Raw genomic sequence first — 14,170 nt, forward strand, 5'->3', positions numbered from 1 at the left:
TTTTCTACTACTCCATCCTTGTCGACACTCCAAGATATGCATCCAAGAGCTTCACTCGACATCAAAGAATAAGGTTCTTCTTCCTCTTCTTTGGATTTACAAAGTTTCTATCATTTTGAGTCCTTGGTCTATGTTTCTTTCTATTATAGAGTAGATCTGCATTGTTCTAGGACGTAGGGAGTAATTGTAATGTGTGGATGATGTAAAACTGTATAGATTGCCAATTTTCTTGTTTAATGAAGCTTTTATGGCACATGCTCTATTTGATAAAATGCTTGAAGGCTTTTTCTATGGATCTGAATTTTATCTATCTAGATTATATTTCTGTATGCATAGATCTAATGTTTGTACTAGATACATTGCTATGTATTTAGATCTGAGTGTGAATATGAAGTTTCATTGAATGGATGCATAAATTATTATTTCTTTTGAGTGTATATTCTGATATAGCTCGCCATGACGTTAGAATGCTTGTTTAATGTTAAGTATCTTAAGTGTTGGTCCTCGTGGTTATTTTGATGTGATCAACCAAGTTAGGTTAGGTCCTGTTTGGCTTTGATCCCTGTGTCTAAGTGTGTAGGAGCTTAGGAGCGCAGGAAGTCGAGCGGAAGATGCAGCTAACGAAAAGGATGGCACGGGAAGGGATCTAACGGGCTCGGTGCGTCCGAAGGACGAAAGAGCTGTGGAAGAGTACATCGATGGATGAGAAGAACATGCTCGACGTTTGAGGGACGAGAAGCTGGGGACGAAGCTTGCTCGAGGAGAAGGCCGGAAATTGGGTTTGGGTGAGCCCTATTTCAGTTAGTCGCAATCACCCAAGCAATAGAAGCTTCAGAAGTAGAAAATGAGTCAAAAGGAGCTGGAAAAGCAAGCTTAAGCCACCCTCGATGAAGTGTTGAAGGTGCCTCCGCTGTCAACAGGCTTGAGGGCGCCCTCATTGCCTTGAGGGCGCCCTCCACGTTGTCTAGGGTGCCCTCATTGCCTTGAGGGTGCCCTCCACATTGTCCAGGGCACCCTCAAGGCCATTGAGGGTGCCCTCGACCTAGTCTACTTGGTCGTTTCAAATTTGGATAAAGTTTTATCCGATGCCTCGGTTGGAGGCGCCCTCAACCCCTTTGGAGGAGCCCTCAAGTCTCGAGATAGAGTTTTCAGGAGCTATATAAAGACCCTTGGAGCTAGGAATTATTCGTTCAACTCAGTATTTAATTCCTAACAACTTCTGAGCTTCCTTAGTGTGCAAAAAGGCTTCTCCGCCTACAGTGAAGGAGATATTTCTAGTAGAGTGGTTCAACCGCCTTGGATTATCAACCACCTAGGGTGTAACTAAGTTACTTTCCTGAGTCTCTTATTTTTTATTTCTTTTATTTTTATTATTGTTGCTATTTTTAAAGTTGAAAGAACGAGGAGGGTATTTTTCTTTTGCAGGCAATTCACCCCTCCCCTCTTGCCGGCCCCGCTGCACCAACAAGTGGTACCAGAGTCAAGTTAGCAAAGTGCGACATCCTCCGGACTCAGCTAGCAAATCTTCAGATGAACAACGATGAAAAGGTAGCGCAACTCCAGGCAAGAATCAAGGAGCTGATAACTCAACTAAGCAATCTTGGAGAAATGGTAACAAACCGAGACTCAATACGGTATGCGCTCAACGTCTTCCCAAGAACTCCAGAATGGGCATCCTTAGTAGATGCATACTATATCTCTAAGGATTTTGAGGTAAGTACGCTAGGAAATTTATTTTCTACATTTCAACTTCACGAGTGTCAAATTACAGAGCCTAAACAAATAGAGAAGTCAAATCTCAATGTTGCCCTACAAGCTGAGATGGACGATCTCGACTCCGAAGCATCGATCGATAAAATGAAGTGACGCTATTGGTAAGGAAATTAAATAAGTTTATTAAAACTAATACATTTAGATTGCAGTCGAGAAAGCATCAATGCAACAGAATGACAGTCCGATGGTACAACTGCAACGAGGAATGACACATCAAGGATGACTACCCAAAGTTGAAGAAAAGGGGCAAGAAGAAGTCCCAGAGACCGATGTCCACTAAACGCAAGGGTCTGAAGGCTACATGGGATGAATCATCATCCTCCAAATCTAAAGTCGAAGCCTTCTCAGGATTAGCACTGATGGCTAACCATCAAGTAGAAGAAGATGAGACCAGCTCAGAAATGAGCATAGATGAAGAGAGAGGATCATCAGAAGAAGAAAGCTACGATGAAGGGGGAGGATCAGAGATTGAGATAAGTAAGGTACGTGCTCTAACTCCCAAGTAGTCCTTTCAGTTCATTAAAGTGTTTACTAAAGATTTGGTTAAATTAGAAAAGGAAAATAATGAGTTAAAGTTCAACTTAGCAAAAACATGTCCTCTAGAAATATACGATAATTTAAAATTAGAAAATTAAAAATTAAAAATTGAAATTGAAAAATTGAAAAATTGAAAAATGATCATGCATGCTTAAATAAATTTAAAAAATCAAAACTTAGAATTTATGGTAAATTAAATTGGTATATTAAACATCACCAAGGACAACTTAGAAAAGTTTCCAAAAATTATGTACCCCCTAAATTTTTGATTAACCCAATAGGAAGACACCTATACTGGGTTCCAAAATCTTTACTAGATTAAATTCTTGTAAGTTAGCGCTTCAGCAAGAAAAATTAAACAGTTAATTTCTTTATGAGGCTTTGTCTAAGAAAGTAGTTGTTGCTCCAATAACCAAGAAGGCCTAGTACCTCGCCACTGCCTGGAAGCCAAAATATTGAAATAAAATATTTAATTAACTTACTGATAAAGCATGAAAATAGGAATTAAACAATGCTTTAACAAGTTTTTTTAAAACATTTGTTGGAAATTTCTCAAAACAATTACTTTGTTTAAATTGCCTAAAAGTTAAAGTTCTTTGTTAACTTAGAATTTATTTTGAAAAATTCCTACCTCATTTATTTGTTGTGATCAAAGGGGGAGAAATAGGAACAAGTTTAGGGGAAGTTAATATTTTTTTGATACTTAAAATTTTTTTTGGATAGGAACAAGTTAATATTTTTTCTTAGAAAATTATAAATTCTATTATTGCAATCCTTATGCTTAAAATGTTAGTTTAGTCATTTCTTTAAATTACTACTTGTCTGCTTTTTCCCTAACTTGAACTTGGGTTGATGCACATCAAAAATGGGAAGATTGTTGGTCCCCGTGATTGTTTTGATGTGATCAACCAAATTAGGTTAGGTCCTGTTTGATTTTGATCCCTGTGTCTAAGTGTGCAGGAGCTTAGGAGCGCAGGAAATCGATCGGAAGATGCAGCTAGCGAGATAGACGGCATGGGAAGGGAGTCGACAAGCTTGGTGCGTTCGAAGGACGAGAAGAACGTGTGCGATGTTCGAGGTGTTGGTGCAAGTTGCACTAGAATAAAACCTAAGTTTTGATGTTGGCAAAGGTTCAAGTTAAGTCTTGTTATAATCTAACAAGTTGACTGAGTGTGCAGGATGTTTACTCAACTAGGAAAGACCTAGTTGGAGGCTAGGCAGGAGAAATCTTAGCAGATCATGGAACCCAGGTGCAAGTCCAAGTAGGTCGAGGGGACCCGAAGCTTAGTAGTGTGATCGAGAGGTCTGGAGGACCGAAGATCAAGAGAAAAGTCATGGGGAGTCTATCAAGGCTGAGTAAAAAGTCCAAACTAGATCTGGAGGATCAAAGTTTGGCAGGTAGGTTAAGGTAAACAAACTGGAGGAGCAACAGTGAGGTCGGGTTCCCGAAGGGAACAACCTTAGGTCGTTGATCCTACTGAAGAAACCGAGAAGGTTTCCAAGTTGAGATCAAGACAGTTCTACTGTCTTTCTTATTACTCTTTCTTTATAATATTATTGTTCTAACATCTGTTTTGCAGGAGATTTTTGTCTTAATACTGTTTTGTAGGTCCGGCTGGATTGGTCGACCGAATAGTAGTATCGGTCAACCGAATAGTAGTATCGGTCGACCGAATAGTAGTATCGGTCGTCCGAACCAGGCAAAATCAGGACAGCATTCAGATTAGATCAGAACAGATTAAAGTCTGATCAAAGCTTGATCGGTCGACCGAACCAGAGGACTGGTCGACTGATCCATGGTGACTCAGCATTGGCCAGCTCATTAGCATCGATCAGTAGGAAAAGGAAAAAAGGTTGATCGGTCGATCGAACCGGAGGACCGGTCGACCGATCTAATCAGCATTAACACCATATTAAATGAAGATCTCGGCTGATTTAGACAAATAGGGAAATAGTCTGTTTGGTCGACCGAAAAATGGGTTTGATCGACCGAACGATTCATGAGCATTTACTGCAAAAGATCGAGCCAACTTCAGATTCCAGCTAGGAAGGAAGGGAGCGGGTTCGGTCGACCGAACAGAGGGATCGGTCGACCGAACCTCCAGTACACCTATAAAAAGTGCTCGAAGTTAGAAGCTCAAGAGTACAATTTTGATCATCAAAAAGGTTCTTTTCTGCCTGCTGCTCGTGTTCCAAGCCTTCATCAAGCTAAGCAAGCTACTTCGTTCAAAAGCACCGACCGTGCCTCAACCCTTTTTTATTACTGTCGGTACATTTCTTACTGCACTTAATTTCATCTAAGATAGTAGGGTTGTTACTATCTTATATTCTTGTAATTGTATGATCTGCTTCTTTCTGACGGATTTCGGAAAGAAGAGTTATAGTGATTTGCCCATCGGTGCGGTCAAGGACCGCAGGCTTTCGAGTAAGAGTCGTGCTAGGCTCCGAACAAAGTAAGCAGACTTGTCTATTCTTTTCCACTGTGCACGACTCTGTTTTAAAAAGATAAAGAAAAGTTTTAAAGCGCGATATTCACCCCCCCCCCCCTCTATCGTACGTTTTCGATCTATCAATTGGTATCAGAGCCTCATTAGCTCTAAAATAGCTTAACCATTTTTGAAAGCATTTTTAAAACTTTTTCTTTTCTTTAATTTATTCTCTTTTAGAATATTTTTTTTTCTTATCCTTTCAAGCACTACTAACCCCAAGACGAAAATCTTGGAAATATTTTTCTTTTAATTTTTGTATTGCAAGGATGTCGAATTCGTATCAAGAATGATACAGTACTGTCCGACCTCCACTATTCAAAGGAGAGAATTTTAGTTATTGGAAGAATAGAATTGAGTGCTATTTGAAGTCCGACATCGAGCTCTGGTTCACAATCTTGAAAGACTACACTCCCCCGACAAAAGATGGAATGCCTCTTGAACCTGAAGATTGGACTCCCCCAATGATCAAGAAGGTGCAACTGAACTACAAGGTGTTCAACACCATTCAGTGCGGGCTTACAATGGAAGAATTGAATCGAGTCGGCCCTTACAACAATGTTAATGAATTATGGGACTCTCTAGTCAAACTACACGAAGGAATCAACGACTCAAAGGTAAATAAACGAGATTTACTTTTGAATAATTTATTTAACATAAAAATATTTCCCGGAGAGATGGCCTCGCAACTACATGCTCGACTGAAGGACATACTTAATGGCCTCCACCTGATCAGGCACAACATGAAAAACCGTGACACGATAAGGTACGCCTTAATGTCTTTCCGAGGAATGCTTTGTGGGCATCAATTGTAGATGCGTACAAAGTCTCCAAGGATCTTCCAATTCTTAAGTTAGACGAGTTATTCTGTGAATTGGAATTACACGAACAGTCTAATATAAGCCATGTCGAGAAAGGTGTAGCTTTGTATGCAGGTCCAAGCAAGGAGACAAAATCAAAAACCAAGAACGAGTCTGAAGGCGAGTTAGACTCTGACTCAACAAATGAAGAAGAGTTGGTCAACATGGTGCGAAGACTTCTGACGAAGAAGAAGTTCAGAAGAAATGTCAAGAAGATTCCACTCAACCAGACCTAAAATAAATCAGAAGTGATTTGTTACGGGTGCAACAAAAAAGGACATTTCAAAATCGATTGCCCGAACCGGAAGGAAGAAAAGCCCAAATCGACAAGACGAAAGAAGGCTCTTCAAGCAACTTGGGACGAGATTTCTTCCGACGAATCCGATGCAGAGCAAACGAAGCACTCAAGCCATCTTGCATTTATGGCAAGAAACGAAGATTCCGACTCCGAGTCCGATGAAGAGTATGAGTCCAAAATCGACCTTGATTCTTCGAGAAGCCCCAGATCGGAAGATCCAAATATGTTAACGATTTATTCTAAATCTAATTTGCTTAAAGTAGTTAAGTGCTTGTTTAAAAAATTATCAAAATCGGGAAAACAAAATGACTTGTTACTTAAGGAAATAGACCACCTTAAGCAACAAGTTAACTTGAGTGACTCGACTAACCAAGTTCAAGTCGGAACTTCAACTCAAGTTGAAAAACTTGAGGAAGAAAATTTTGACTTGAAAGGACAAGTCGAGCGACTCAAGAAAACATTGAAAAGGTTCGAACTAGGATCGAAGTATCTAAATATGGTACTTGGGTCGCAACGAGCCGTGTACAACAAATCAGGACTTGGCTATTGTCACGCCCCCAAAGGAGCCCCTACCGAAAAATTTCGACAACACCTCCCTTATACCGATGACAATCTGAAGCATAAATACATACAAAATACATCAGCCACATGGGGTTGGAATATATACACAATCACGCAGTTATAAAATCAGCTCACTCGGCTGAAACAAGAATAAAACACAACCACGTAGTTATATATATACAATAAACAGCCCACTCGGCTGTATTAAACAAACACAGCGGAAAAATGATAACGAAAGCCCAATACAAGACAAATCAACACCCTGCTAGCCGGCTAAGCTTTATACAACAACCACAACAACAAATACAACAACACACCAAATACAACAATCACCAAATATAAATAAAAGATTTACAAAACCCGAAACGATCATCGGATGTGACGTAGGACCCGACAGACAGGATACTCCGAGTGACACTCCAGCCATCTACCTAAAAACATATAGATATACATGTGGCGGTGAGTATAGGTAACTCAGCGGGTAATAGAAAGGATAGTGCATGGTCTATAAATAAACATAGAGATCAAAGGTATACAGTCTCAGTAGGGAATCAAAGAACATGATCCTACTATCATAATCAATGCATCTGAACATATCAGACCTACTAACCTGACATACATACTGTACAAACCACAACCGACATAATGATAGATATATATCCAATCTGGAATCGACACCTGGTACAATGGTCAGTAAACTCACCAGATCTGCAGCAGACCTACTCGTGACACCAGTGCAATATAAATACGACTACGAATACATGTAAAATAAATGACATGTATGCAGCATGACAACCATATGCAACAATCATATCGCAAACAAACGCAACATACCACAAACACATGCAACTACTATCTACTAGGCATGTATGCAAATATATCTCCAAAGATGCACCACGCATCAAATGCAAATGTGCATGCATGCTCCATGGTCACCCCCGCCACCTCTCTAGACACCACGACCCCTGTATGGCCGAGAGACTTGGGTCCGTGACAAACCGTACTAGCCTCCAGTACAAGCACCGCTATAGGCGGCCGAAGCGAACGGTCAGCTAAGTAGTTATATAACTACATAGCTAAGGGTCCCTGACCACTCATAACTCAAACCCTCTGACTACTGTACCCTCAAGACCCACTACTCGAGAGTGGTCGAGGATGACATAACACTGAGCGACTGAATGAGCGCGACAGGACTAGCTCCACTCCTAACTACAACTCTCCAACAGTGGTCGAAAGGACAGCTATAAAGAACTGACGACTCTCTCAACCACAAGGAAGACGATAATCGTCAGATGTAATGAATGATGAACATGATATATATACATATATAATCATGAGACCGACACTGTCATCATCAATGCAACCTCCAAACCACATGAGTACCCCACAATATGAATATAATCGTCATGATACCTCCATATATACCACCAACCATATACGCACAACTACGCATGTATAATCGACCAAAGATCTCCAATAAGCCCACAAGACACATGTACACAGAACATAAGTACAATCAACATGTATCCTCCATTAAACACATCAGACACGTGTATATACAACAAACCTACAACCAACACAACTCCTCCAAAAGTACCTAACAAATACGTGTGTACATATGACATGCAAATGTATAGTCAACATGATGACTCCTATCATGCATACCAACCTACGTACAGTCTACATCATATACCCAATCAGCATGGTAATACTAACAGTCTGACAATCCCTACAAGAACTACTCTACACGTGTAATCACAACAGAGTAGATATCAAGAGTTGAGACTATATATGAATTAAATAGATCATCTCTAAGCTCAAGCAAAAGTAACAAGCAGGAAAAACTACAACCGAACACGATATAAGGTAAAGTAACTTAATCCGTCAAATAACAACCATGCACTAAGCTCAAGAAAATCTACATAGAGGCAAAGGAAGAAATACCCGCCTTTATCTGTCGACCGTGTCAAGTAATCCGCGTCGAGACTCTTGTCCCGAATCCAAGTCCTGCGATCACATGATATATATTTAGCTAATTACATAGGTAGCAAATAGCTAAATAAATCCTCTAATCTTATTAGGAAAAACCCTAATCGAAATAGTTTACTTAATTCCTTAATCCATAGTCTATTAATTCATCCAAAACTCACTAATCAACACATCTTAAATCCAACTCACTTAATTCGTCATCAATCCAACACTAATCCAAACACATCATAAATCCTTCTAAATCCACTAATCAGTCCAAGATTCAATCCAAATCAATATATCAAAGCTGAATTCCAATAACAAACATGAAATCATGATATTCATCCCATCCCAATACAACTTAATCCAACTTAATATAAAAAATCCATAGCACAACTTACCTAAACCGAATGTGCAATCCCTCAATGAAAGAACCAGCAGCTGCTACATAGAAATGGATCTCCCCCTTCAATTCAAACACCTCCATTCACCTTCCATACATCCAAAACCAAGAATTAAACCCTAAATCATACTCCGCATTCCTTTAGTTAACAACTTACCCAAATCTCTGATAACTGATGGTGAAACACAATCAGAGAAGTTTACTGCCGAGACTGAATCACCAAAACTGTGGATCACTAAATTGACTGAAGCTACAAGAACAGCCAAGAATCAAATCTCTACATCCCAAGTCAGAAATGGAGATTAGATTGCTAAAAAAAACTAATACGAGCCTTACCTTGCTCCAATTTCTGCATCGGCAGTCTGTCCACACCAAGGATCAACAGCTGATCAACATCAATGAGAAAGAGGAACTGAAATCCAATGAAGTGGACCTCCCCATCTAAGCTTCGACGGCGAGAAGGTGCTGGACATCCACAAGAGGAAACTAGGGCTCGAATCTCCCCTCCCTCACCGAGCCCTAAACTCGTCGTGCCCTAGTCGCTGAGCAACAGTCGATAGTGAGCAAGAAATCACCGAGAAAATGACCTCTCAGTCGGGGATGGCCAGTACCATCGAGATCCAATGCCACTTTCTCTCCGACGACGCGTGAAGGCGAGATCGCTATGGAAAAAACCCTCGCAGTCGGCGTCGGGCGGCGTGGCATGGTCGGGAGAGATCGGCGTCGACGACATCGAGCAAAGACACGAGGGAAGGAAAGAGAGACACACGAGCAGAAAAGGAGAAGAGAGACTCAGCCGACGGCGTCGACCAGTAGCCGGCGATCGCGAGCTCAGCGTTGGTGAGGCGGAAAATCGCCGGAGAAGGAAAGGGGGGTTTCGGGAAGAATGAATCGGGGAGAAAGAATAGGAATGGGGGAAAATTTAGGGAAATTAGGATTTAAACCTAGGTTAGGTTAATTAAAATCTAAATCAACTCCCACTTAAATGGGTATTCCAAAACAGGCTTCTTTTGTACCCAAATACATCCCCTTCAAAACGGGTCATACAGACCCCGTTTAATTCCCGAAAAATCTCTAAAATTCCTGAAAAATCCAATAAGATTTGTCGTCCAATAATATTTATTATTTAATTTTTTGATATCTTACATTCTCCCCCACTAATAAAAATTTGGTCCCCAAATTTATTGGTCAACTCAGGGACTCTCATCCAAGAGTAACAACCAACTAACATCCTCATATACCACTCTATCCTAGCATCATAAACATATCTCCAACCATGATAATCCACCACCAAATGAATAACAATAACTCTGTGGATTATGAGCTCACCCTGCTTCTGCTACTCCCACACTATTACCTAACCAACTGTGGATAAATCAACTATCTCTGAAATCCAAAACCCACTATCAATAGATCCTCCAACATCTGTAAAGGGTGCTCAAACTATCCATCAGTCCGAGGGTGAAATCTATACTAAAACAAAACTCCTAATCCAAAGTATGATGTAACCACAGTCAAAACTATGATGTGAAATCACTGATCTCCATCCAAAACAATACTCAGAGATGTTAGTTAGAGCCCTAGAGCCAATCATTTGATGATTGTATTATGGACTTGTTGTATCATATTCTTATATAAATAAAGGCATTTGTTTTTGGTTATTATACTTACTTGTATTGGTGCCAAATAAACTAAGTATAATAGCATCCTTGAGTAGAAGGTTCTCACCTATATCAATCGGTTAGTTGAACCGATAGTGAGATGATATAGGGAACACTACTCTTAATCATTCCTAGTCGAGTATTAACATTCAGGGACAATGTTAATGCAATAAGACTAGCATGTAGGTCAACTCGATGACTTGATCTCACAAGTCATGGATATAGAGATATCAAGTTGACACATGGGTATGCATTGGAGAATGTATACTGAATGACCCGCCATGAGAAAGTATCATGAATCGTTATAAGAGTGTCATATACTTTCTCATGTGACTATTAGTATGACTACTAGTCCTTAGACCTAAAGTCACCATGGTTCCCTACATAAGGAGTTATGTATTTGGTTTCGTCAAACGTCACCCGTAACTGGGTGGACTATAAAGGCGATTACTGGGTATGTAACGAATTATGCAGAGGGATGTGAGTGATGTAGATGGGATCTATCCCTCCTATATGACGGGAGCGACATCGATATTCTTGATAGAGTGAGACCACGAAGTGCATGGCCATGCCCAAATGAGTCAATATGAGATATTGAGCTCATTTGATTTAGTGAGTCTAACTTGGAGATCAAGATTTAGATTGGTCAGAGGATGACACGGTCTATGCCTCACATTGATCAATCTAGATGTCTAGGATAGAAGGACACTTGTCATATTTTGTGAGGAGTCACAATTAGTAGTCACAAGGTGATATTGGATCTCAACATTCTTGTAACTTGGGTAGTAATAATGTGTTGCTAGATACCGCTCATTACTTATGCTCCTAAATGGGTTTAGGGGCATTGCTAACGTTACAAGAACCTATAGGGTCACGCACTAAGGACAATTAGATGGACATTAGGTTCATATGATGAACCAAGAGGATTAGATTCATTTGATGAATCAAATTGGATTAAGAGTAATCCTAATTGGGCTAATTGAGTTGGACTCAAGTTGATTCATGTGTTCAATAAGTCTAATTTAGATTATGACTCATTGAATCAATTTAATTAAATGAATTAGATTCATTATATTATGTTGGCTTGAATTAAATGGTTGGATTAGATCAACCATGAGAGAGATTAAGTCAAGTTTGACTTGACTTGAAAGGAAGAGGAAGAGTCAAGTTTGACTTGACTTTATGCCACATCATTTGTGACTTGGCATTAAGTGGCCAATGATGATGTGCCACATCATCATAGTTGGCACATGTGTGTGCCACCTCATGGAGGTTACAAATTCCCTCTTTAATGGCCACTTAATGCAAAAAGGGGGGTTACACTTCTTGAGGTGACCGGCCACTTTTGTGGTGAATGAAAAATTTATTTTTCATTAAAGGCTCATTATTTTATCTTCTTCCTCCTAGAGCTCTCTCTTCTTGCTCTCCCTTCCTCATCTTGCTGAGACCTTCTTGGAGTGCTAGCACACTCTAAGGTTCTCCCTCCATCTATTTGTTCGTGTGGATACGCATAGAGAGTTATCTACCTTGACAACTTGAGATCCGGCATCTCCTTGGACGAACGGGACTCGCGAAGGGCACGCAACGAGGGTAAAACTCTTTAACATATAGTTCTAGTGTAGATCTATAGCTTGGTAAACTCGTACTCATATTTTTCGAAAGTTTTATTCTTCACACGGATCCGGTTGCGGGGTTTCGGGGTTTCCGCGACGCGAAAAAGCGGTTTTCGCGGCCCGAAAAACCCAACAGTGGTATCAGAGCCATGTACGAAGACTTGTACGAGTTTAGTTTGTATTTTTATGAAAAATATAGATTCTGTAACATTCTGTAATTTTAATTATTTTATGGTTTTTATGGGTAATTTTCTCGTAGAAGCGAAGCACAAGTGTTTCGACACTTGTATGCTTTGACTACCGAGAAGATTTTTCTGAAACGGCAAGGTTTCGCCCCAAAACTTTTTGGGAAAGTGGGCTAAGGCGTTGTAGGATCGCTAAGGAATCCTCGCGATGGTTAGATCGCGGGTAGGGGCGCTGCCCTTGGCCCGCAAGGGGATTCGTTCTGCGATTGCGCCCGAAAATCGCTAAACGGGACCGCCGGGAAATTTTACTCGTAAAAATTGTAAAAATTAGTATTAAAATTACAAAAAATTATGGAAATTACATAATTTAGAATTATGTATAATTTGTGATAGTCATGGCCCAAAAAGACCTAATTTGATTGGATTTGTGTTGTAATTCATATTACGGCCTGCGCGCCGTCATTTGTGTTGTGTGTGCTATATATTTGATACGCGACCTGCGCGTCGTGCCTTTCTCCATTTATTCTTGTTGTAAATTAGTTTAGACTCGAATGTAACTCGAGTTTCAAAATTGTAATGTACAAAATTGGAGCGGTGGAAGGTCCACTCGAGATGGAGTTACGAGGAGGGCGCGAGCAACACACGGTGGTCAAAGGGAGGAGCTTGAGAAGTTGTTGACCTTAGGTTGACCATCCGATCTTCTCATTGGCTTGAGAAGATCGTAGTAGGGCCATGACAAATCATAAATAAATTTAATTAATTACTTGTGTGTATGTGATGCATGATTAGTAATTAATTAGTGTCTAACGATTAGATTAGATCTAAATCGTGTACAAGATGCACCCTTTCGATTAGATTAGATCTATCGCATATTTGATACACATCGACGATTAGATTAGATCTAAATCACGTCAACTCTAATGCCTACCGTGCCGTGATACCTATCACTACCTCGATCACATGTGTTGTTGAATCTGCCAAAGCAGAGCAACACATATTATCTTAGTAGGGTACGGAGGGACAATCTTGGTCCCGCTTATCAACGCATGGGCGAGTACAAACTCAATTAGATTGAGTATTCCTAGTTAACTCTGTTGGATCGAGTACAACTATAGGCATTCTTCCAACGGTTGGAAAGATAGGACATAAATCACATTTATATTAATTCTTGGGCGTATTAGCCAAAGCTAACTCAAGTTTTAATATAACTGCGGATAATGATCCTATAAACAAGAGTTGCATAGAGATGTAATTGGTAAATCGTTACCTACCGATCATACTAAGTCTTGGGCAATTTAGCCAAAGCTAACTCAAGGCGTAGTATGATGTGGATCTTGTCCCACATGAATTATAGAATTCAATGGGAGCATCATTTAGTTAAAGACCTAATTAAATGATTTAAAAGAATATGATATTTATTTTCTACATTTTTATATTGTAAATAACCATGACGTTGAATACGAATTCTTTCTCCCTGCGTTCTGTCCTTGAGAAGGACAAGCTCAACGGAGTAAATTTCCTGGACTGATACAGGAACTTGATAATAGTTCTCACCCAGGAACGTAAACTGTACGTTCTGGAGCAGCCCATACCGGAGGCTCCTCCTGCCAATGCCCCGCGAGCTGACAAAGATGCTTATAAGAACCATCGAGATGATGCATTAGATGTGTCCTGTCTAATGCTCGCGACCATGAACTCTGAGCGTCAAAAGTAACACGAGTTGATGGGCGCTTACGATATGATTAAACATCTTCGTCAACTGTATCAAGAACAAGCGCGGCATGAGAGATTTGAGATCTGAAGGGCACTATTTCAGTGCAAGATG

The sequence above is a fragment of the Zingiber officinale genome, chromosome 11B, assembly GCF_018446385.1.
Source record: "Zingiber officinale cultivar Zhangliang chromosome 11B, Zo_v1.1, whole genome shotgun sequence".
NCBI lineage: Eukaryota > Viridiplantae > Streptophyta > Magnoliopsida > Zingiberales > Zingiberaceae > Zingiber > Zingiber officinale.